This window comes from Lutra lutra, chromosome 3 (genome assembly GCF_902655055.1).
Source record: "Lutra lutra chromosome 3, mLutLut1.2, whole genome shotgun sequence".
Taxonomy (NCBI): domain Eukaryota; kingdom Metazoa; phylum Chordata; class Mammalia; order Carnivora; family Mustelidae; genus Lutra; species Lutra lutra.
In genome coordinates, this window is record NC_062280.1 from 135,237,055 (window position 1) to 135,243,124 (window position 6,070).

Below are 6,070 nucleotides of genomic sequence, written 5' to 3' on the forward strand. Positions count from 1 at the left end.
ATAATCAGTCCATTAGAAAACATTCTATTAAACAGACATTTTTATTATGGAAATTTTGATGATGCATGTGAAATAATATATGCAATGCATATAAGTATATAATGTGTATGTGTTTATTAAATGAAATGAACAATGCATATACCGTCCAACCTCAGAACTAGAATACAACCAACACCATTAAAGCTATTTGAGTATCCTTCACAAGACTTATCGTACCTCCCCATAACCACAATCCATAATTGTGCTGATTATTCTCTGGGGTTTAAAACAGTTTTTTTAAATCATAAATGTATGTATCTTTTAAAAATTAATTAAATATTTTAAAAGATTTTATATATTTATTTGAGACAGAGACAGAGCAGGAACAAGGGGGAAGAAGCAGGGGGAAGAGAGAGAAGCAGACTTCCCACTGAACTGACAGCCCCACACAGGATTCCATCCCAGGACCCTGGGATCATGACCTGAGCCGAAGGCAGACACTTAACCAACTGAGCGACCCATGCGCCCCTACAATGTATGTATAGATCTTGAAACAATGTATCACTTAGCTTTATCTGCTTTGACCATGTAAAAATACACATGTAGTCTCCTGTGATTACCTTTGTGGCTCCATATTGTGTTTAAGGTTCGTCCACGTTGCTGCTTGAGGCAACTGTTTGGTCATTTTGAGTGTACCTCACACATGACAAACAGGCCCCCATGCACTGACTTATCTAGATATTTAAAAGTTTTTGCTGTTACAAATCATGCTACCATGAATCTTTTTGTACATATGTCCTGGTGCATATATATGCAAGAGTTCTTCTACCTAAAATCAACGTGTGCACATTCAGAAATGGAATTGTCAGAATTTATGTTCAACTTTACAGGACTGTTGTAAACAGGATTTTGATTGTTTTCAAGTGGTTTGTTATCAACGGAATCTTCCACTAGCCCTGTACTGCTCTCAAGTATTGCCTGTGTTCCACATCCTTGAAGCACTTGATAGTGTTGGAGCTTTTAATATTTGACAACTGAGTGGGTGTAAAATAGTATTTCAAATATAATCTGAATTTATATTTTCCTGAAAAAAAATTTTTTTTTTTAGATTTTTTATTTATTTGACAGAGAACACAAGTAGGCAAAAAGGCAGGCAGAGAGAGAGAGAAAGGGAAGCAGGCTCCCTGCTGAGCAGAAAGCCTGATGCGGGGCTCAATCCCAGGACCCTGGGATCATGACCCAAGCCGAAGGCAGAGGCTTTAACCCCCTGAGCCACCCAGGCACCCCAGATTTTCCTGAATTTTAATAAAGCTGAGCAATTTTCACAGGGCTGTTTACAATTCATGTTTTCTCCTCCCTGTATTGCACTTAGTGTTTTGTGCTTTTTATTTTTTATACTGATTGTATATAGTCTATATATATACACTTGCATCTATTTTTAATATGTATATTATATATATATAATGTATATATATGTGTATATATATATGTGCTTGACAGTTACATGAAGGGCAAATATAATTCTCCCCATTGTAGCTTATCTTTTCACCTTTTTAATGATGCCTTTGATATCAAATATGGGAAGCTTCAATATACTTAGTGTCTGCTTTGTCTTGCGTAAAAAGCTATCCTTTTCTATGGAAGACAGGATATCCTTAAGACAGGATATTCTGTATTTTCTTTGAAATCTTTTAGAGTTCTTTTCTCTTTTAAGTGTTTAATCCACATAGAGTAGCTTTTTGTGCATCGTGTAGTGCAAGGATCCATTTTCATTTTCTTTCATATAAATAACCAGTCATCAGAGCACTTTGTAACAAACCGTCCAATACCTTAACTGATCTGCCATGCCAGCTGTTATAAATTGGTCCCATCGGAGTGAGTGCTCATGGTTTCCTTATTATACTCCACTATCAGTTTGGTTATCTCCAGTGAATACTACATTGTCTTCGTTTCTGTGCCTTCATTAGTCTTGGTATTTGGTAGAGCAGGTTCTTCATTTCTTTAGAAGAGTATCTATTCTTTGTAACCATGATAGTTGTGTATTCTCCATTTAAATAAGTTTTCTTTAATGATTGTCATAAGGTTAAAAAAAATTCTCCATGATGTTGTTACTCATCTTTTGATGGATTTATTCCGAAGTCATACGTCACTGTTTTCTTTTTATAGACTTAAATTTTTTTAGAGCACTTATATGTTCACAGCCAAATTGAGAGGAAGGTAAAGACTTCCCATACACCTCTTGCTCCCACATATCCATAGGCTCCCCCATTATAAAAATCCTCCGCCAGTGTGGTACACTTGTTGCAATTGATGAACCTACATCGACACATCATTATCACGCAGAGTCCGTGGTTTGCATTAGGATTCACTCTTGGAGTCGTGCATTCCATGGGCTTGCACAAATGCATAATGTCATGATAATGTTATGATGATGTCATCCATCCCTATAGTAGCATAGAAATACTCTACACCCCTGCTCTGAAAACCCTGTGCCCCACCTATTCATCCTTCTTTGCCCCTCCCCTCCAACGCCAGCAACCACGGATCTTCTGTGTCCATGGCTCTACCTTTTCCAGAATGTCATTTAGTTGGAATCCTATGGAAACTTGTCCAGATTGGCTTCTTTCACTTAGTAATATGCATTTAGGGTTCCACCATGTCTTTGTATAGCTTCGTAGCTCTTTTCTTTTAGTTCTGGATAGTATTCCATTGCCTGGTATTCCTTTTGTTGAATGAAGTTTTTTCCTGTTGCTCATATTTGGAAATGCAACTCACTTTTGAATATATTTGTAAATCTCATTAAGCTTTATATCTTCCTTTGTACCTTTTTGCCTTTTACTTTTTTATACCTTGTCATATTAGCGAGTCGGTAGTACAATGCTGAACTTCATTTTACTTGACCAGCCTACTTTTAAGGGGCTATTTCTAAAATTCCATAATTAAAAATAATGTGTGCTATACTTTTATAGATTTCCTTTAACTACTAAAGCTTCATTCTTTTCATAGTTTGATAAATGTGTTTTTTAACCATTATGGTGGTTTTTATCAACCATTTTTTAATAGACTGAAAAGATGGGTTTTTCTCCATGTGATGATTGCAATTTTAGATTTAATTTTATCCTTGCTTTACTATTAATAAATCTATCCTTTACCCCTGACAGAAACCCAGCTTGGTTATGGTATACCATTTCCTAAGAATAATTTTGTCTTGCTAATAATTTATGTTTCTCTATTTTCTTGGGTAAGGTTGACTTACATTTTTTTCTCTTACTGTGCTTGTCTGAGTTTTGGTATCAAGGTTAAATAGGTCTATAAGAATAAATTGGTCTATTCTCTTGGAAGAGTGTGTGCAGTAGAATGAGCCTGAAAAGCTTCTGAGCGTACTGCTTCCTTTCCATTTACAAGTGTCTTGATACCAACATACAGGCAAGTATGACATCTTACTGTGTGCTTATTTCTTCCACTTTTCTGTACCTTCTCTGTTTTTTCTTATTCTATTTGCCCTCTCCACCATTTAGGAGTTAAAAACACTAATGACTTTGAAGATTTATCTGAGAGAGACAGAGTGCTTGTGGGAGTGGGGTGGGGGAAGGGACGAGGAAGAGGGGGAGAAAGAATCCTCAAGATGTCCCACTGAGTATGGAGCAGGAGGCAAGGCTCAATCTCATGATCCTGAGATCGTGACCTGAGCCAAGATCATGACTTGAGTGGAAATCAGATGTGGATGCTTAACTGACTGAGTCACCCAGGAGCCCTGAACACCAATGACTTTGAACTCTAAGACTTCTACCAGAAATTAATTAAATTAGGAATTTAAAAAAAAATTTTTTTTAAAGATTTTATTTATTTATTTGACAGAGAGAGATCACAAGTAGACGGAGAGGCAGGCAGAGAGAGAGAGAGAGGGAAGCAGGCTCCCCGATGAGCAGAGAGCCCGATGCGGGCCTCGATCCCAGGACCCTGAGATCATGACCTGAGCCGAAGGCAGCGGCTTAACCCACTGAGCCACCCAGGCGCCCGGAATTTAAAAATTTAATCAGTATCAAAATGCCCCTCCTGAATACAAGGACCTGGATACTTTAATTTTGATCTCCCTTCCCAACTGACTTGCCAATGTTGCCCAATATTTTATCACTTAACTGACCCAAATTATTTACTAGTGTTGTCACCTTTAGAACCAACAAAGGCTCACTAAATTTAATTTGGAGTAAAGCCTTTTTTTAAGTCAATCAATTTATATTTAAGGAATTTCACATGTGATTTCTCCTACTACCAATCACCTTAGTTCCCCCACTCTGTCATAATGTTCCAGGCTTTTTAAAAAGAACTTTTGCTCAATCCACAGTTGTCATTGTCAGTTCCCAATGCTTCTTCTTCCTTTTTTTTGAATTCTTAAGCAGGATCCAAACCTAGTGTGGAGCCCGACACGTGGCTCCATCTCATGACCCTAAGATCACAATCTGAGCCAAAATCAAGAGTCTGAAGCTTAACCGACTGAGCCACCCAGGTGCCTCCCAGTTGGACTTTTTTAATCTTCACTTGGATATGGACATACTTCAGGAAAGTTCCCACCTGTAATCTTTGGAATCCAATTTCTTCAAGCAATTGACTTAAGGGCCCTATTAGTTAAAATTATAGAAAGTTCGATTACTATTTTGTGAAGTTATTTAAAAATATATTATTCCTTAATTGTTCCTAATTCTGGAAAAGTCTCATTCCATCCACTTTTAACAAGAAATGTTACAGGTCTCATTGTCACCTCTGCAATGATGGAAGCATAACCTGTTTCTCAACATAGCCACATTAACCGTCTGTGGACACCACAAACCGTGCTCAATTTCATCTAGAATGAGGCTTGGAGTAAATGAAGTCCTTTCTAAAATTGTGACACTAAGTATATTTTATAAATGCAGACTAAACTCTCCTAGCAAATCAAGTGGTAAGGCCTAAAATTAAGGATCATCAATTATATGATTAAGTGTTTGCAAATCCTGTGTGACTATGGGGCTTTATGGAAAGAGAATGCAAAGGTACATTCTAATCCTTTTCCATAATGTAGATCCTCACCATCTTCATTTTTGGATTTCTGCAAAAAACCCACCCAGTGTACTACCTCTAACTCAACTTCCATGCTATAGCCTGCGTGACTTTTGCAAAGTGCTTTCTATTTCAAATTGCTGACTCAAAACAAATGCCCAAGTTCTCAGCATGGCTTACAAGGTCTTTTGCAATATGTCCCGTGCTTTTGAGAATCCCCCAAACTACACCCTTCATTCAAACCCCACCCAGTTATGGGATTATTTTGCTGTGCTGGTCTGTCATACTTTGTGCCTCTATAAAGGATGTTATTTCTTATTCATCCTAAGACTTTAATGTCACTGAGGCTTTCTGGACTCCCTCAGGCAGAAAGGTACTCATGTTCTCTCTTGAGTATTTTCAAAGCACTTGGTAGTACAAGTAGTTTGGTATTGGTATTAAATGCTTAGTTCAAATTTACCACTTACTTTATTGTGGGACTTACTTTTTGAGTTATTTATCTGGTTAATTAAGTTGCTAGTACTTATCTCATAGGGTTATGAGATACATAAAACCAGTCCGCAGTAATTATTGCAAGTGCTCCAAAAATGTTCTCTTCATTTTTTTATAAACCTTTAAATGCCTGATACACACAAGATGCCAGAAATACATCTAAAAGATGAACAGGACATAGTTCCTTTGCTATGATGACAGTGGCTCACAGGACAGTAAAACTAAATCTTGTAGCAGCATCAGTAGAGAAAGATTACTCACTAATTTTTCTTGAGTGAATGGTCAACATATATATATACACAATACAATCTTCAAAAGGTTTTATAAGTGTAGACTTAGAATAAATGACAACTTCCAGCAACAGGCATCTGATTAACTATGCAGTTACATTCTGTATTTGCAGTTAATTAAAGGCATCAATCATCTATTTCAAGTGTTGGCTATAACTTTCACATAAGATATTATATAAAGGAATAAGCAACTGAGTTTTGACTGAATTTGGACAAAAACGTTCTATGTATTAGCATATGTGAAAAAATTAAAAAGCCCATGGAAGCACTTA

At 36.9% G+C, this 6,070-nt stretch overlaps 1 non-coding gene across 1 annotated transcript; it reads right to left on the bottom strand.

Annotated features, from left to right (window-relative positions):
* Nucleotides 1-4,714: 4,714 nt before the first annotated feature.
* LOC125096663 (small nucleolar RNA SNORA1) lies at nt 4,715-4,835 on the bottom strand. The gene has a single exon (XR_007126326.1). It is a non-coding gene; the product is annotated as a small nucleolar RNA SNORA1 (small nucleolar RNA).
* Between the last annotated feature and the right edge of the window lie 1,235 nt (nt 4,836-6,070).